The following is a 19873-nucleotide window of genomic DNA, read 5'->3' as shown; positions in this document are numbered from 1 at the left end:
TCCATGCCCCACAAGGCCACGGGCTCTGAGCAATTTTAGAGTACTGCCAGGGAGCAAGAATAAGCCCTGTGACCCCAATGGATCCCAAGGGGAGCACACAGCAAAAGCCAAGCAAGAAGAAACACAGTGCACAGAGCTTGAACATGTATCTCTGGCTAGATGTCAGATTAGGTCCACTTTCACCACCACCTCCATCCATTTCCATGGGCTGGGGAGACATTTTTCTTATCGGTTTTTGACCCAATGCATCATTTCCAGCTAAAAAGCCAGCTGCCCTGCTGCGTGACCCAGGAGTGTCTGACTCCAGGTCCATACCTACAGCAGGCTGGTGGTTATAATTTGTGCCTGCAGAGGACAAAAGTCATCCCTTGACTGATGATTGGCAGGCAGTGGTCCCTATAAGCTGCTGTGCTGTCCCGAGCAAGGAGGGATATCTGAGCATGGTGCATCCCATGCCCAGCATTTCCAGGACACATCCCATGCCCTGCAGCAGTGCTATCAGGATGGGACACGCAAGCAGTACCAGCTGGGACCAACAGTTTGCTCCTTGCCAGGGGCTGCCACCCCATCCTTGTTCCTACAGTCACTTTGTTCTCACACCTTGCTAGGTTGCCACACAGCCAAAAACCATGCCTACTTCCAGCCACAGAGTGTGGGACCGTCCACATCTGCTCCATCTGCTCAGCCCCAGGTTGCAGACATCTCCTTTTAGGTATCTACGAGAAGATGCCTACAACCGAGCAGGTGTCTCCAGTGAGGACAATACAGACCCTGAGGAGTGATTTGCTCTCCAGCCCCAGTAAGTCCTAGGGAAGTTCAGGGCTCATGTAGACACCTTTGCTATCCACACTTACGCACTGTTGTCCACACACAAGGGCTAAATCTATCCCACAGCTTTCGCAATAGCTGGGGAAGAGCAGGCTCCCCTCGTGCCTTTATCTCATCCTGAGGTAGTGCCTGAAAGAGAAGAGTATGTCACACCTCAGCACAGCATGGAGAGGCAGGAGCAACTGGAGGAGTTTTAAGATTGCTCTGAAGCTGAGAAGACCTGCCTGGGAGCAAAAGCAGCCCCATAAGCAGTGGCCCACCCCCAGCCTGTGTGTGCCAGCCCTAGCCAGGCAGTACACAAGAGCCTGGCTGTGCCTGGGGCACTGTGCTTGCTCTGCTGAGCTGTACGCATTTGCCTACCAGATTGGCAGCAGCACTGGGTTCCTGTGTGACTCAGACTCCTCTCTGGAAGGGACATGGCCCCAGTCCCACATGGGCCATATGGCCCCAACCCAAAGACCTTGTGGTGCAATTAGCAGTCTCCCTTTTGTGCTCCCCAGCCAGCTCAGCTGCATAGCCTTCCCACATGTCCTCCCAACACGGGTACCAGCTCCGAGGCCATCAGGGCATAAATAGCAGGGGAGAGACACATTTGTGTCTTGCTCTCTGTGGCCATTTCATTAGAGCAATTATGGTCCTCAAGAAAACCCAGGATGCATGCAACACTGCTCAGGCAAGCAGGCATGATTTTCTCCCTGGGGATGCATCAGGCAGGTGTGAAGCCCCAGCATGAAGGCTCCCCAAGCCCTGGGTCTCTGCCAGCCCACCCACCACCCGGTGCTGCGCTCCGGTTTCCGTCTGCCTGTTCCAGCCACCCCCTGCCTGTGTGCTCTCAGTTCTGGTCCCTGTACGTGCACTGAGCAACAGATTGCTCTGCCCCCTTCCCTGCTGTTCCCCGGCTGCTGCTCCCTGGGAGTGCTGCAAGCATTGGCCTGGCCTGGTGGGGCCAGCTGAGTGATTCACGCTGGCGGGCTCAGGGCTCTGCAAAGGGGGGCTCTGCAAGGGCTCCCAGCAGACCCACAGGTTTCCTCCATGAGAACTAGGAGGAAATCACTCCCATCACCCTGCAGGAATATCGCTTGAGTCAAAAATCATTGAGGGAGGATGAAAATGCCTGTGTTCAGGCAGGACCTGCCACCACAGCTTCTGTTAAGGCTTTAATTTCCCAGAGCTGCTCCAGACGCTACTTAGTAGAGCAAGCGAGGGAACATCAGCCCAGCTAAGCAGTTTGCGTGCCAGCTGGCTGACCATGGGGAGAGCTAGCCTGGGCCAAACATCTGCAGGGCATCATGCCAGGCTGCTCCCCACCCTATGGGGACCACTGGAGGGAAAGAGAGAGATGGAAGCTGCGGCTGGAGGACAGCAGGCCACTCACCGGCACTGTTTGGTAGCACAAAGACTTTGGTGGAGGAGGACCTCACAGGGACATGCAACCAGATGCAGGCTGATTGCCTGGTGGGGTACAGGAGCAGCACAGTTAAGGACACCAGGGGAAAGCCATGCTGTACTGCTCCCCCAGTAAGCTGTCAGCAAACTTGTGTAGAGACTAAGAAAACTCCCTGTGCTAAGCAGCCTGACCTCACTGCAGCCTGCGGACCACTTTGTTGGCTATGGCAAAAGGCTCGGCCCTAGCGTCTCGATAAAAAGCCAAAAATATTCAATGTGTGATACCCAGACTTTCAAAAATGACAGGTGTCTGCTTTGTCTGCAGGAGTCTGCAGCCCAGAAGGTTTGGAAGAGCCTCTGTGCCTTGTACTGGAGCCCTCGAAATGCTTTCTAATGGCTTGTGCAGCTTGTGCTCCCATTCCTGGATGCATATCTCTTGGTTCAGTGGTGCTGGACAGTGACACTTCCCTGCACATGGGATAACTGACAGAGTACACACGCGGGATAACACATCAGAGCATCAGCCTGTTTGAGAGACCGACAGGTCACCAAGAGCTGCTTGCTTTGCTGCTGGCTGGAGGTGGTCAGGAAACATTTCCGAGGACCACTGGAGACCCACATGTGAGCTGTATGAAGCAGAGAATGACTTGCCTGCATTTGGTAATCTTGGCCAGCAGCCTTTGCAATCTGATTTTGCCATTTGTTTTCTGCTCTCCTGTTGCTCTCTCTAGAAGTATGATATCCAAGAAAAGCCAATCCACATAGGCCCTGGGGTAATTTGGCTTCCCTTTAAGGTGCCTTTTAACTGAGAAGGGTTTGCTGGAAGTACTGACCCACAAACAGTGCCAGAGAAAAAGATGTTTAACTCCCAAGTCACTTAGTTTAATGGCACGCTATGGCCAGGAGTTCCCCAGATCTCCAGCTGTGAAAGGAATCATTTAATTCTCTTCGTTCCAAATTTGCTCATTTTAATGTCTGTTCTTAAGGCACATTGCTTCCCCATCGTCTCAGGAGCTCACATCTTCACTGTGTCTTAACTCCTTTCATATTCTCCCTGTCTAAAGCCAGTAATTCCAGTTTCCCAGACTCTTCCCAGCACAGCTTTGGGGACTCCCATGCATGTGAAGAGGCATTTTTGTCACCACCCTTTACAGTGCTCCCATTTTCAATTCTGCCCCCTCACTCTGAATTATCCCCACATGCAGCTCCCTAAAGAGCTCCGCTCTGTTTGTCTGAAAGGTTTTCAGGCTCTGAGAGGGGCTCATCCATCAGCCAGAGATTTGGCAGCTTTCCTGGGACTGTCAGTTCCCAAGAACAAACAGCTGCAAAGGCACCATCCTCTTCCCAGAATCGGGGAGGAGCACACATGGCTTCAGCCCATTGCAGAGAAACAGCCAAGCACCAGAACTGCTGCCCTTGAGCCAGCAAAGCTGAGCTCACGGGCTGTCTCTGGACCGAACCGGTCCTCTGCTCATCTCTGCTCTGCTTGGAGACAGCAGCGCTCTCCAGGCAGCATCTCCATGGCATGTTTGGACCCGGAGTTGAGCTGAGCATGAGATTGTGTGCTCCCATCAGGCACAGCCAAGGACATTGAACTTGTGTCCTAGGGGACACAAACGCTTGAAGCCACATACACAACAACAGCCTACCCCTTTGTGCAACCCTGTGCACAAACCATTGCTGTGAATCTGTCAGCCACCCGCCTCCGTATGGAGCAGCCTGTGTCTAAGGAGCCTATGCTGTCCACACACTTCTCCCGTGAGTCCTCCGGCTGTGAAGACACCTTGCTCCATGCAGCAGGCACCGTTCCCACACCTGGCACCAAGCCCTTCACCAGCCCAGCTCTACAGCTTGTCCAGCCAGGATGTCTCTTTGTCCTAGTAAATTAAATGCATCCAGGACTGTTCTCCAGCACTAATGTCAGCTGGCATCACCCAGCCCATATCCAGGCTATCAAACTCTCTTCAATGTCCACAAGTGAGCTCAACACACAAATTGCTCCTGAACACAGTCCCAGCCCAGCATAACCTCCTCGTGCTCATCCAGGAACAGTTCGGGAGAGTATGATTTGGCCCGAACCAAACCCATCTAGAGATGATGGCCATCCAGTGACAATTCCTTCACACTGTTTAACTCACTAGAGCAGGCATTTGGCCTCCATATCTGCAGGGAGACAGCAGTTTTCGCCCAGGGTGGAAGGGAGAGCGCTGAGCTATGTGTCCTCCTGAGCCTCAGCAATGCCTCTGGCAGCACGGCCTGGCAGGGGAGGCACACTGTGTACGTACTTCCAGGGACAGGAGATGCACCCAGGCTGTCAGGGACCAGTGGCTCAGCAAGTTGGAAGCAGGAAGGTTGTGTTTACCACCTTGTTGGGCAAAAGTTGCACACCTGCAGAGTTCTTCAGCAAGTTCTTCTCAGGGAGGAGTCGTGCTTTTATATACCATGCATTTGAGGAAAAACTGCTCGCTGTGTCTCAGAGGAGTATACCACAAGGAGCACCAATACCCTTGGCTTGCCTCTTTTCCGTCCTCACAACAGCCCTGGTGCCTTGCAGACCCTCATTTGTCTCCCACCCCATTGCACACACTGAAAGCAGGACAGGACCATTGCTGAGCTCCCTTTTCCAACAGCAGTTTGGTGGTAGCAGCCTGCAAGTCCCTAAAGCACAGCAGAGTGGAGACAGACTGGAGGTCTGACAGGAGCTCTGGCCTTTGGGGAAGGTTGCAGCTCACAGGTTCTCAACACAGTTTTGCCTCTGACCGCTGGTAGGGAAGACAAGAGCTCGAGTCACCAAGAAGATTCTTCCCTCACAGCACTTTGTTTCCCTCCAGCTCCTGTCGTCCCTTCCAGGATGATCGCTTTGTTATTATTTTGCGTTCAGCCCTGAGAAGTCATATTTAACAGCTCTGTTATTATTCAGAGCTTACGTAACTCTTTACACAGCAGAAAACTGTGCAACTTCTTCACTGCTGGCTCACCGTCTGCCAAACGCTGCAGGGCTTCTCCCTCCCAACATGAAAGGACCTTATTTGCACAGACAGCTTGGCACAGCGCAAATGCATTCACAGTGACACCTTGGTCACCTTGAGTTACCGCAGCCCCTGGATCTTCTGCGCACTTCCGGAGGGACTTCCTCTAGGTCTTCCCTGCTTCCAGTCATACTCCTTCCATCATCTGGCAGAAGCATCGAGGAAAACCCAGGCTGTGGTGCTGAGAAGACAGCCAAGAGCGCTTCTGGGTTCTCCAGACAGCAGGACCAGACTTCAAGTATACCACAGGCTGCTCTGCCATGGTCTTCTGGGGACCTGCACCCATGAGTGAGTCAGTCTGGACACCCTTGACAGGAACAACACAGACTCCCAGAAGATGCACCACTGCCTATGGGGAGAGGGAAAAGTCCACAGAGGAAGTAAAGCTTACTACCTGGAGGAGCTGGGCATGGCCTGGAGGTGGCATGTCCAAGTGTCCTTAAGATAAGAGCCACCACCAGCTCTGAGAACAGCCACGGAGAAGAGGTACCTGAGGCAGGACTGGGCCTCTTAAAGGGGCTCCCAGCAGGATTGCTGGTGAGCCAGAGCTGTTTGGCAAAGGCATCCCTCACATGAAGAGCGTAAGTCCTTTCTTGGAAAGAGGGAATGCCAGCATCAGCAGGTGGCTTACAGGTACCCACGCCGGGACTGACAGAAGGAGCAGTGTTGACTAGTATTACTTAAACACAACAGCTAGACAAATTTCCACCCATCTTACCATACATTCAGCCTGTTCATACCTACGTAGTACTGGCTATAAGGATGCTTCGTGACATCAGAAGCCTTGCTAAAAATCAATATAAACAATATCCACTGCTCCCCTTTTTTCCATACAGCCAGACATCTCATCATGGGAGGTAATTAAGTTGGTCAGGCACGCTTGGTAAATCCCTGCTGGCTGTTCCCAGATATTTAGTGTCCTTTATGTGCCTGAAAACGTCCTCCAGGACACGAAGCCGACCAGCCCGTAGCTCCCCAGACCCTCCTTGCCCTTCTTGAATGATGGAACTGGGAAAGCAGCGTCTGGCTGGATCACCTGGGGCAAGCAGACACCCCGCATGCACAGTGAGCACAAGGGAGAGCCACTGAACCTCGCTGAAGGCCCATGAAAGCCCCTTTCCCTCCCCTCCATGCACGGGTACCTCGAAGAAGTCTAGACCTTTTTTTCTGGAGCCTCTTTGATCTCTCCCTTTGGGAACCAGGAACATTTTGCAGCGGATCACGTGTGAGTATGAGCCAATTGTGAGTATGCTGCAGGGATGAAGCATCCTTCCCCACCATCCTCACGGACAAATCTTCATTAAGGTTCTGTCCACACTGACACAGGGAATTCAGAGCTCAGCAGACGTGGCAGGAGGTGCTAGGACATCTGCACCACAAGAGCACGCAGGGAGCAGACACTATTGGAAGAGGGAGAAACGTCCCTGGACAAAGGAGACCTGCAAACGTCTCTGCAAAGGAGACCATGCAGAGTTTTCTGCACCTCGGAAAGTCAGACCCCTTAAGACAAGCCTGGAGGCAATACTCTTTACTGCAAGTGGGCAGGGATGAGTTAAATAAACCCTTTTTAGTCCTATTCGATCTGATCTGTCCTTTTGCGATATCTCTGGTAAGTATTTTAGCTCATACTACAATAAAACCTGGCTTGTTTGAGTTTAAAAGCCTCTCAGTTCCTTCAGAAAGCCAGCTGCAAGAGCAGATCAAGACAGATCACCAGAAAGCTCTGGCCAGCTCTGCCTTCACATTTATTTGAACCAGAGCAATTCACCTGTCAAATATGAGGTGCCCAGAGCAAGCTGAAACTTTTTGGTCTCCAGCGACTGTAAAAGAAGTCAAGACATCAGATTCAACACCCACAGAGATGCCTATCCCTGCACACCTACACACAGGTGGCTTAACGCAAAGCTGACCAGTCATGAGTCAGATCTTCTGGGTGGCTGCAGTGCCTAAACATCAGCACCGAGGACCACTCAAGATGCCCCGGAGGCACTCGAGACCCACCGCTGGAAGACAGGATGCAAGTGCAGCGGACACAGCCTGTGGGGCCAGCCCCATCAGAGGGGCTGGAGAGGAGAGGACAGGGAGTGACACTGCAGCGCAGCCCAAGTCTGGCATGCCCATCACACCCATCACACCAGCAGGACCAGGCTGCACCGTCAGAGGTGTGCTCCACCGGGACGGGAGAGCAGCCTGCCCCTTCATCGCCACACTAATCCACTTTGTCTAGTTTCTGAGTTTCAGCCTGTTAATTTCTAACACTCCTCCTGGTTGTTAGAGGAGCCCTGAGATGACAGCAGTAAACACTTGTACGTGGACAAGCCAGACTTCTCGTCTTCAGCATCTGCCGAGTTTTACAGTTTAAGCTAAAATTGCCTTATTTAAAAGGATCTTTTTCTGGAATTGCCACTTAGTTTCTGCCACCTCAAGCCACTCTCTCAGGAACAGAGCAAGCCCAGCTGAGCTCCTGCTGCAGGGAGCTACAAATGAGCACGCTACCCACATCTCATCCACAGCCCACAGCCCAGCGCAGTGTCCAGCAGCACCCCTTTTCACAGCAAACAGAAAGCACTGAGCACGACCCTGTCACCTTGCTGATGACAAACCAAGGGCCCCCTGCCTTGAGGTGTCCAGAGCCTGATACTAATTTCTACCAGTAGGCGATGGATAAGCTAACAAACAGCCATCTAGGAGTTAGCATTTCATCGAGCGATTCCAGCAGGAATTATCACAAAATTTGTTGCTGGCCTAAAGTTGAAGCATCATCAGTACAAAGGGGAGTAAGGTTATTGCACGAGAAGGGCTGCCTGATCTTGAGGTCTGGAGTAACATTGCTCCAATGCAATTTAGCAGGGGAAAGGAACAGACGCATGCTTAGGCGCTGATCCTAAGGATTTCTGCTCAAAAATGGGAGTCCATCAGAAATGACAGAACTGTTTGTTCAATGCAACAAAGCGAAGGCTAAGGAGAGGCAGAAATGCTCGCTATAAATACGACAGGGAAGTAAACACCATGGAGGGAGAAGACCTATCTAATCCAAAGCACAAATTGGCACAAGAATAAATAAATATAAATTTGCCATGAACATAGGCTGAAAATTAATAGAGAAGTAATGTTCTAAATGTTCTAAAACAACCTTTTGACAAGCAAGAAACCATACTGATTTTAGGACGGCTTTTGAACCATTTATAGTTCATAAGAGGACAAGGACAATAGTGGACAATGCGTTTAATGTCTTAGAAATCGGTATATACAAACATTAGAAACAGAACAAATAGGAGGAGTGCAAATTCTTCATACAAAGCAAAATTCTGATTTAATTGGCATAACAGGTTTGTTGGGATAACTTATGTCTGGAATATTAATATCCAACTGTATAGCTTGCTCAGGAAGGGTGAACAAGGAGAAAAAGGAGGATCTCAAGAGCATAGGTACATTCACTGAGTATGAGACTGTAGGAGGAAATAGTCTCTGAATAAAAATTAAAGAAGGAAAAATGGGTGCTACTAGAGCAGAGGCATACAGAAATTCAGCTAGGAAGAGAAAAAAGACCAGCCATTTTAACGAGTGGTTCACAATTTCATCCAAAAAACAGTATTTGGTGGTAGCAAGGGATTTTAGCTACTCAGAATTGCTTGACAGGGATCCTGTAAATCACTGATTGCTTGGCAAGTTTTATGACTGCATTGGCAGAACAGCTCTAATCCAAAAGGTAAAACAGACAAACAAAACCCCTAAAGCTGAAGTTTTTCTACATTTGATTCTGGCCAAAAAGGAAGAAAAACAAGAAAAAAACCCAGCTGCTTCATAAACTCGTAAAATTGGTGAGGAAGAGCCCATGGAAGGGAAATCTACACAGATGCCAAAAAGAACTTGCGGTTACTTAGAGAAACAACAGCAACAACTGAAAACTATTCTGATGAGGAAGCAGCTGGAGGAACTTAGTTAAAGACTAACTTTTCAAAACTAGAAACTTGGCATTGATGTCAAGCATAGGAGAGAAGTGAAAAGGAAGAAAAAATACTTCAGGTTACTTGGGATGGACAGTTAAGAACAGCACAGGGAATTAAGCACAAAGTCAGAGGGTCTGGGCTCCAAACAAGACATGCAACCTCAGAGGACTCGAGAGGCACACACGACCACTTGGTAAGGCACTGGCAGTACACAGAGGGCAACGGCAAGGGGTGGTCCAGCACTTCACCACGCAGACACGCTGTCAAGAGGTGACAGTCACAAGCACGAGGCTCTTTTTGCTACGGCTTTTACTCAAAAGGGAGCTACTCCAGTTCACTCCAGGGGAAGAAGTGTGAAATCTTCAGTGATACAAGGGAAGGACATAACAGATTAGGAAGTTAATTTTTGTATTAACTGGGCTTGATGACTTTAATCATGGAGGGCTTCCAGACTTGCATGTCCAGAGCATTCAGCAGTTTTCTCCAAGAATCCTCCTAACATCCCAAAGAAGATGCCATGTACAGGGATTTCCACACAACTTTTGACACCATCTTGTATGACATTCCTATAGATGAGGTAGAGAAAGTCGTGTAAGTTAAGCTTCTCTAAAACAAGTGCAAAACCATCTGCTACCGCAAAATCTACTTTTACCTACGTTTTAGCTCAAAATGGGAAAATATATCAAGAAGAAATCTGGCCAAGGCCCAGTGTTATTCAGTGTTTCATACCTGACTTTCATGATGGCATAAAAACTTTTCTTATTAAATCTGCAGGTGGATCAACTTGGAAGCCAGGATTAGAATACAAAGTAACCTTGATAAATTGGGAGAAATAGTCTGCAAAAAAATAGGCTGCAATTTAGGAAGCACACGTGCCCAGAGCCTACATAAGAACAGTCCATTTCAGAAACACAGATTAGGGAACAAATAGCTTGAAAACAGCTCTAAAATAACATGGACAAAGGTGGATACCATACCAATACAACCATGCTGCACTGGAGTGTATAAACTTGCGTATAAGGTGGGGTTGAACAAACATCTGGGAGGAATGATCTTCTCCTGGGCCCCTGATCGCTCCTCTGCACAGGAATTTTTTTTCTTATTTCTAGTCCAACCTTCCCTTAATGCACTTTGTGCCCATCACCTCTCGTCTTCTCCATTTTTCCTGGGCATCTTTTTTCAGGGCTTCTCTTTATCCACTACTAGTAATTTTCCTTTGAACAATCCTTTGAATGCATTTACTTCTTTTTAATGGCATTATGATGGTCTGAGCAAAGATGTGTTGCATTAACATGTAAATACCCAGCGTATTAATCTCAGCAACAAGGTGGATGCTAGGCATTTCATAAGGATGCTTTCTCCCACAAGGATGACAAAGTGTGTTTGTTTCTCTATAATTACAAGCAGGAGTACACCTCCACACTTCACACTTCAGCTCTGCCTGTCTATTTATTGCAGTTTTGGCAAATTCATATGTCACTGAATGGGACCCTCTTGTTTGGTTTCTTGACTTTTTTTTCTTTTTCTTTTTTTTTCTCAAATTCATCTATTTTGCTGTTTTGAGGATTTATTTTTTTTCTCAAACTCTTGGTCAAGCATTTGTGTCTCTTCTTGCTGCTGCCCTTCATCATTTATCTGATCAAGGATATCTTAAGGAGTCCGAATTAAGCATTCCTCCTAAGCATTAAACCTGCAACCCATTTCAAAGACTTTCTTGTGCCTCTTGCAATATCACAAACAAGAGGAATCCTTCGTCTTTGAGATCCTGGGAATGAATTCCCTAAAACACAGAGGGAAAAGGTGCAGGATGGGGGCACTGGGATGCAGTCCAAATATCATTCATGGTATCTATGTATCACATTCGGTCCTAGAGTACACTGCAGTATTAAGGTGCTGACATACTTGTTACCCTTTAAGGTGCATTAAATATGAAATACAACAGAAAAAAGTGACTCTGTGCCCTAGAGAGAGAGAATTGTAAGCACTTACGGTTATGGTTATGGTGGCAGTGCAGGAGGCCTATCCAAGACTACAGGGTCAGCTCTGGGTCTGCTCACAGAGCAGCGGCCCCAGGTGCTGAATCCTACCCTCAGCACAAATTTAAATAGCCTTAAAGATTTTTTTTTTTCTTTTTTTTAATCGAGCATCCAGTGCATATCAGTGACACCCTGAGCCAACTCTGCAGCTATTGCTGAATATTGGTCCTGGCAAATTTTCTCCAGAGCAAACATGAGGAGCCGTAGCAGAGCCTAATACACATGGTGAGGACTCAGTTTCCTACAAGTCCTTGTCTCCTTACAGATCTCCCTCCAGTAGCTTTTTGTCCTGTGATGCTAAATTTGGGGAGCTGGATGTCAGGGTATCGATTGAGACCAAGAACAACAAACAGCCATAAGACCTGCAGGATCTCTTTTAGAGCTTAGGATGGAGGCCAAGACACAGGAGCTGGTGCTGGGCTGCACAGACAGCTTTAGATTTGACTATCCTAAACAATACTGCACCAATGAAAAATACTGCCACTCACAATTATCTCCTTTTCTTGTGAATATGTTGAGCACTGCCAGCTCCAGCACAGATCTTCACACTACTCAACACTTAACTACCCTTCCCCATGAAAACCAAATGCTCATTCTAGTCTTTGGTCCCCATCCTTTAACATGCTATTAGTCCTTGCAAGTACTCTCCCCTTAATCTGTGACCACTAGATTTCCTTCAAAGCTGTCGTAGAAGGGCTTTTCCCACTCTTTTTGTAAATCCAGTTATCCAGAGATATCACCCAGACCCCATTAGTCAAATAGCTGCTAATACCTTCTAGGACACTGCAGAAGCATGTCGGGTAAAATCCCTGCCAATACCACAACTGCCCATGTCTTAAGGCTGGTGATGTTTTTCGGCCACCTTTTCCTTTCTGCCTTATATATGAGTTCAGGCAGCTGGAACTGCTCTGATGAGTCTTTCTGCAAGCTTTCAAATCCATCTGTTCCTGATACTCTGTGCTTCCCTTCATATCAGAGCCTCCAGAGTTGGTATTTAACACTCGTTAGCTTTTCCTGATTCCATTTTTATGTAAATACACATTTATCATGTTTGCCCGAGGAGAAAGTATTTGTGGTTTCCAACTCCCCAGTGCTGCCTAATGCTTGTGCGCACAGTGTTTAAATGCTGTGACCCTTCTGTCAGGAAGACAGCAGAGGTTTTGAGAGGGGTCTAAAGCCAATTATTTTATTTACTGTATACTGAAGGGTAATGAGTTGGTTAAACTTGCCATTTGTACTGTTCTAATTCCTTGGTTGCATGTCCAGCAGTGGCAGGCATGGAGGGGGTCTCCATTCAGCAGCAGATTTCTATGGAGCTACTTGGGAAAGAGGCGGGTGAAAGGATCACTCAGACAACAAGTGAGGTGAGAAGAGGTAGCAGCCAAAGATACACATAGGTTGGGACTTGGGCGCAGGCCTGGGTTTGCTTATTTGATCCAAGAGAGCCTGAGACTGTCGGCTGGATTCCCAGGTTCCCAACTCCAGGCTCCTTGCTTCCCAAGAAGATTGTAACTGAGAAAACAGCCAAGGAGCTGAGCAGATCAAAACATGAGGAGTGGCCGTGCACGATGCACAAGAGAAACTGAGGTAGGCTTGCCAGGAGGACCGATGTGTGAGCACCAACCAGGGAGCATCACATCATTAGCACAGATGGACACCACGTTCTGCCTGTGTGGAGGGGTGGAATACTTCTCAGCCTTCACAAGATCGGTGTAGAAAACAAAGACCTGTTTTCTTCTCCACAAAACATGTCACAAAATTACTGCAAGTTCCATTTAGAATGATCGAGTGACCCAGATTTCCATGCAAATATTGCTCTCGGTAAGGAGGTCACACCTTGCTTCATAGAAAAGGAAGAACGAACCCAGGGGTGGCTTCCCACCTTTCAGGATGGGCAGAAATGTGACTCCCTTACAGGAAGAAATCTTTGAGGTAACTGTGAGCTCTTGTCCTGATCAAAGGCAAAAACCTGTGCAGACTGCCTGGGTCTGCTAGTATGAGAGTTGGCCAAGGCAGATCTATGGATGGAAGTGGGGAAATGAGAGCAAAGCCAGGAGGTTCAGCAAATGGGAAAAAAGGTAATTCTGTGCCAATATTTAGAAAGGTAAATGAGAAGACTTGGGTAATTACAAGCCTGTCAGTCGGACAGGGAATAGCTGGCTGTTCTATGGAAGTTCATAAAAAAATAGACTTTATCGGCATAACCTGTTATCTTGATGGAATCATAAATCTGAGTGATAAAGGTAAATTAATAATTTAATGACAATTAAATGTGAAGAGCATTTCATTTGGTCCCATATGACATTATGACTGTGAAACTCAAATGGTAAAATCAACATCACCCCTATAAAATGGCCCGAAAGCATCACAACCCACACTGAAAACGTGCCACCACCAAGAGGTGTCCAAAGCGTCCTGCAAAACATAGCTCTGGCAGATACGAACAAATAAAATGGACACAATCCTAAATCCCATTTGCAAGATTCGTCTCACCTAATCACGTATATACCCAGTGCCAGCATCACCATCTCAGCTGCCACCTCAGACTCCATTTAGAAACAGAGATCACATTTGGCCAGGGAGAGCCAGTTGAGGGGTTCAGCTCAAATTTGAACACCTACAAGGGAGCAGGATGTACAGCTTCCTACCACAGCCAATGGAACTGGGATTCAGCTGCATACATGTTGGCTCATAGTGCTGCTTTGGCTGCCTTGGGGTATCCCAGACATCCACACAGTGCTGAGAGATCAAACGCAGGGCCTATGGGAGTCTCATGTCCAGGTGGGGCACCCTGGGGAATCTAAGTAGTTAGAGATTGGTATTAAGGTAACCAAACTAAGCCCTGGAGCTCTAGTTGGCAAGGTCTGGAGAGAGAATCAAGTGAAGCCAGTGTCTGCTCTGCAACCAGAATATGGGTTCAGTTGCGCACACAAATGTCTGGTGCCATTCGAGATGCCTTGGAGACCCAGCTTTGCCTCCAGTTGTCATTCCAAAAGGGCATGGACAAGGACTCCAGTAGGTCCTGTGTCACAACTTCCATCCCTAGGGTGACTTCATCCCTGGGTACTCCAGGACCTCTCACATCCCTGGCCATCTCATCCCACACTAGATTACTGGGAGCTGCACAGGGGTAGCTTTGAAGCATCTTCTTGTGTCAGCATCACAAGGAGTGAGTTGCAGGGGCCTGTGAGAATGTGATATGCAGCTGCTGCTTCCAGCAGTGCAACCAGGTACCTCTTGTCTTGCAGGCTCTGAGTTTTACAGGAAAAAAAACCCAGTTGCTAACAGCCCCACAGTGTCACCTAGCAGAGCCAGCCATGGGCTGCTCCAGCTGTATACCTCGGTATGCAGGGCATGGATTGATGCTGGAGCATTCAGCGCTGCACATTGCCCGTCAGCACAATGGCATCCATGTCTGGGCCAGGCACGTTTTGAGTAAGGATTGAGCAAGCTGCACGTTTACCTGCAGGTATGTTCACATGGTATGATGCAGTGCCAGAGGGATGTCCATATCTCCTGTAGGCAGAAAGAGGCCTGCAGGTATCCCATTTCCTGGGCAGGTATTCAAAGCTCTGCAACACTGCACACATTTATCTCATCTTCCTGTTGCTGTGATTAGGCATGCTCCTAGGGAATCCAGCTTTTCAGGGCACAGGGACTCCAAGCAGCCCTTTTTCTGGTTCCCAGATGGCCTCAGGGAAGAAGCGGTCAGCTCACACAAGCTCCTCCAGGCATGCTCAGTAATTAATAGCAGCCTTCCAGAACCTAAAGGGGGCCTACAAGAAAGCTGGAGAGTGAAAGTTTACAAGGGCCTGTAGTGATAGGACAAGGCGGAATGGCCTTAAGCTGAAGAAGGGTAGATTTAGATTAGATATTAGGAAGAAATTCTTGACTATGAAGGTAGTGAGGCACTGGAACAGGTTGCCCAGAGAAGCTGTGGCTGCCCCTGGCTCCCTGGCAGTGTTCAAGGCCAGGTTGGATGGGGCTTTGGGCAACCTGGTCTAGTGGAGGGTGTCCCTGCCCGTGGCAGGGGGGTGGAACTAGATGATCTTTAAGGTCCCTTCCAACTCAAACCATTCCATGATTCTATGATTCTATTATTAATGCAGTTACAGGCACCAGTTGAGATTTATTCTCCTGAAAGTCAAGGTGCCAGGGCAAATGGCCAGATGAAACTCCAGGATCCTGTGACTGCAGGCAGCGGGTAATTCACATGGAGACATCACTTAGCCAGATGAGACCCTGTCCTGGCTTCTCAGCAAGCCCAGACACAGCAAAGAAAACACAAGGGCATCACTGCTAGCAAGAGCAGGTGCCAAATCAGTACACCATCCCCTGTCCAGATTCCTGCTACGATCTTCAAAAGCTGTTGGTTGATGGCAGATAAATGACAAATCCAACAGCTGCTGGCAAAGCTCTCCCCCTCCAGAGTCTACCCCAAGAGCTGCACCCTGCACTCACCAGCTGACCCTCCTGTGGGACATGCCTCACTTCTGTCATAAACTCGTCCACGACCATGCAATAAGACATTCGGCAAGGAAGGCGGTGGCACCAGAAACAGGGGTAAACACTTGCCCTCTAGCTTGGCTTGCTAGCTCAGACCTCAAGTTAAAAGGGCGGTAGTAACTGCAAACACTCTCAGATAATAAGCAATGAAACTGTTATCCCTTTTAATTTTACCATTGATATGGTTTCTAACATGGAGCTCTTTTCCAATGCAGAGGCCAGAAAGAGCAGTAGATTTAGCGAAATTATAATGGGCTTGAAAGGTATTTGTCAGTGCCAGTTTCTCAGGTCAGCCTAAGTGTCTGTGCTTGAGAATTAATTTGTAAACAGGAGGTTTATAAATCAGAAGTTCATCATCAACACACACACACACTTCAGGAACTCACCAAGGGTTATACAGGTGTGATCTGGATCCCTAATAAGCTTTTGGCATGGGGTCTATTACCTCTTACTGGAGGGAAGGGAGGAATAAAAATCTCAATTTCTAGTTAGTCACAGAGATTTGATCAACACATTTGTGGTAATGATCTGTATAGTGCAAATTGAGCACAACAAACAGAGCCCCGATCCCACACTTGGCCTCTGAGCTGCTTTTGGGAAAGGGAGCATTTTTGTTTCTTTGTGCAGCACCTAATATAATAAAGTCCTAGAGTAATATAAATGGGGTTCACTGGTGCTACTACTGTGCAGATACTAAATAGTCATAAGCAAGTGTGAAAGAACTGTAGCATATCCTTACCTGGCAGGGTCAGACTTTGCATACTGTGCTTGCAAGTATATATACTGCATGCTGCGATTAGTGTAGTTTCAGCAGGGTAATTTTTCACACATGTCTGCAACAGAATAACAGTGCAGTTAATATACAAGATCCTGTGCAAGTGCCGGCATCAGCAATTTAACTGCAGCACCCTGACTCCATCACCACAGGGCAAGGAAGACAGGCTGACCAAGTGTCTCCTTAGAAGGAGGTCCTACTGCCTTCCCCAACCTTATCCTCAATTAACAAATTTCCAGGTTTTTCTCCTCTACCATGTGGCAGCTCTTGTCTGGATGTGTCCCTGGCTACTCTGTCCATCTGCTCTAATGCAACAGAATAACCTCCCTCATGGGCCTTGAGTAACTAGGGACGGGTAAGAGTTAAAATCCTGTTTTATCCATGCATTAGGAAATGTGCAGAGAGAGCTGTGCCCCACTCTCTGTGGCTATGGCTCAAAGAGCAGCACAAGAAGGCACAGGCTCTATTACCCACTTCTGCTCTAACAAGATCTGCTATCTCTGTACCCCTCAGCAGTACTTGGGGCAGGCTAGCGTTGGCATGCCGATCCCTTTTCGTGTTCCCAAAACCCTGGGTAAATCCAGCTGCAGCCAAATCACTGTCCACCAAAAGTTTTTTGCTCAGATTCACACAGACGGGAATTGGGGAGGAGGTGACCAGGGCTCTGCTGGTGCAGGATGAAGTGGTGCTGCTGTGAATGAGGCTGGACACATTATTCACCCACACTCTCACATGCAGTCCTGTTTACTCCACAGCTGCTCCCTTCCTGCCTCAGCCCCCTCCACAGATGGTCTTATGTGCAAAAGGAAGCGCCATCCTCCAACGTTTGAACAAAAGAACAACGCATCCACCTGTGAAGGCATCACATTTGGAACAAGTTAGGCCTTCGCTTTGCCACAAATTGGGCAAAACCCCCATTTTGCCATTACATCTGCTTTGAGGATTTGTTTCTCAGTCTGGGAATTAAATATAGCAGAGGTTTTTTTTAAAAGCTCTCCTCACTCCATCAGAAGTGCCACTCATACCACGTTCCCAAGCAGAAACAGACAATCTCTTGTTGGGAGAGTAAATTTGAGTGTAGTCTGTCCTGGTGCATGATGGAGTCACCAGCCCTTCTCCACAACCACTCACTTTCAGACCAGAGGCACCAGACCCAACTTGCCCACTACCGGTTGTCTCGCTGCTGCTAACCCTTACAGGCCCTTCCTGGCAAGGACCCACGAGCCCCGATCCATAAAACCCAATTGCTGTCAATCCCACAGATGCCCACTGTCTAGTGCAGTCTATTAATACATTTCTCCCAAATGCTCTCAACAGCTCCAGGCTCTTCTATAACTGCATTTTTTGCACTGACAACAGCTACACCCCTGCTCTGGACCATGCACACCTCTCACCCACCACCTCCCCTGCACCTTCAGTAGAAGGGAGAAGCTGTCTCTGGGCAGCACAAATTGGTGGGATACACTGCTGTTAGCTGAGCCCACTGAGCTCCCCTACTTATTCCAAGTGAACTGCTCACTTTGAAGGGATAAATAATCTGATTAAACTAACAGCTCTTCCTTCCTCACAGTGAGTCTCTTTGAAGGATACAGGCAAAGCCACAGCGAGTGCAATCTCTAGCAGCAAATCCACTGCTGACTCCTCCTGGGAGAGAGCCCTCTGTTCAGAACGGGAGGAGGAGAATCAGAGTGGGAAAGTTGGTGGAGCTTTGCTTTATATCAAGTAATCTCGTTATTGCAATTTCAGAGCTAAATGGTAAATAGGCAGGACTGCTGGGCAATGCAGCAGGAAGCAGGCCTGGGTCACTGGGTAATTTAGCTGATATAAACAATAACCTGCGCCTCGACAGTCAGCGTCTGCTGCTGGTACAAACCTTCGGCATCACTCAGAGTACCAGTGGAGCTGTGCAGCACAGGCAGACAGTCCTGCCATCTGAGGCTGTCTCCAGAAATCCTCAGAAGGCTGATACAGGAGAACTAGGAAATTAATGTCAATCAGTACAGGTGTACTAACAGGCCTTATCAAATGAATAAGGAAACTCAGTGGGTCTGTTCTTGGTCTAACGCTCTCCTGTGTTCATCCCTGATGCAGAAGGGGAACAGTGGTGGGAAGGGCAGAGCAGATACAGAGAGCAACTCACACGGTGGCCTGGCATAAACTTGAAGCATCTTTATACAACCTGACAAGACGTAGAAACGATGAGGGTGATTTGCATTTTCCAAGGAGAGTCAGTGCTCTCCAGTCAGCTCTGGGGCATAGCAGAGTCTCACATGGTCCTGCAGAGAAGGAAGAGCCCTGGATGGGTATAGCCTCTGTCGCAGTGGCCAGACTGGGCCCATATGTTGCTATTAGTGTTTGTTCCCTTGTTTTTCTAGGTTTGAATAGATCATATAAGGGATGACCATCCATGCCAGACTTCTTTCAAGGCAGGATCACACCCAAAACACCACTGCTGCCTGCCCAGGCACAACAGATTCCTTCGATAATGCATCAAAACTCCTTGATGCTTGCAGCTCAGATTGGAGGAACCACTCCTGCCTGCTCTCTCAGTTTGCAGCATTTCTGAGTACCCTGCTGCCAACAAAGTGCTCAGGAGGGTCTATCTCACTGACCCCACTCCTTCCCAGGTCCCAAGCCTGCCTCCCAAGCCAGGACTTTGCAGCCAATTTGCTCTGAGCAGTCTCTGTCCATTCTGCCCTGCACACCTCCCATTCAGCTGCACTGGCTCCTTCGTGGAGCTCAGCACCTGCAGCGCTCACCAATTTCACACTGACATGGTGCACTGTCTGTGCTCCGCATCTTTATTTCCAGACAGATTAGCCAGTCTTTCCTGGACAGCTACACGTTACATTGCTTTGTGCTGCGTTCCTGCACTGTTCAGTGCAGTTTGTATCTTCATCACTCAGTGTACAGCCTCAGGGCTTGTTTACTACGCATCAAACCCTGCTCTGAATAGGGAATCTTTTGCTTCCTCTTGCATTTATCTGTTGCGCTCATCACTCGGAGACGTAAGTCTTGGAAATACCAGGGAGGTTATAATTCTCACAGTGCCCTATGACATGAGGAGATATATTCTCCCCCTTCAACCTGGCTTCCAGATGTGCCTCTCTCAAAGGCAGTCCTCGGACATCCAGCAGCACCGAACTTTGTTCAGCACTCACGCTGCTAATGCAGCTGTGGTCCTGCCCAGCTAGACCCCCTTTGCTCACTACATGGTGCTCTTGAGTGCAGCAGGTGTTCTCGGAAGAAAACCAAGTTGTCCAGGAAATGAATAGTACAGTTTGTTTGCCACAGGCAAAGATGAAGTTATCTTATTTCTGGTGTTTCCTAAGATATCCATTCTTGTCTCAGCCCTCTCAAGGT

The 19873-nt window shown here is 48.4% G+C and overlaps 1 long non-coding RNA gene across 1 annotated transcript in view; it reads right to left on the bottom strand.

Annotated features, from left to right (window-relative positions):
- The window catches only part of LOC129197634 (uncharacterized), a 33124-nt gene extending 16560 nt beyond the window's left edge, over positions 1 to 16564 (bottom strand). Inside the window, exon 1 of the long non-coding RNA XR_008574361.1 lies at positions 16475 to 16564. This is a non-coding gene — a long non-coding RNA (uncharacterized LOC129197634). The remainder of the gene's footprint in view (positions 1 to 16474) is intronic.
- Between the last annotated feature and the right edge of the window lie 3309 nt (positions 16565 to 19873).

This window comes from Grus americana, chromosome 29 (genome assembly GCF_028858705.1).
Source record: "Grus americana isolate bGruAme1 chromosome 29, bGruAme1.mat, whole genome shotgun sequence".
Taxonomy (NCBI): domain Eukaryota; kingdom Metazoa; phylum Chordata; class Aves; order Gruiformes; family Gruidae; genus Grus; species Grus americana.
Note: the sequence above shows the minus strand (reverse complement) of the source record. Positions and strands in the feature narration are given on the sequence as shown.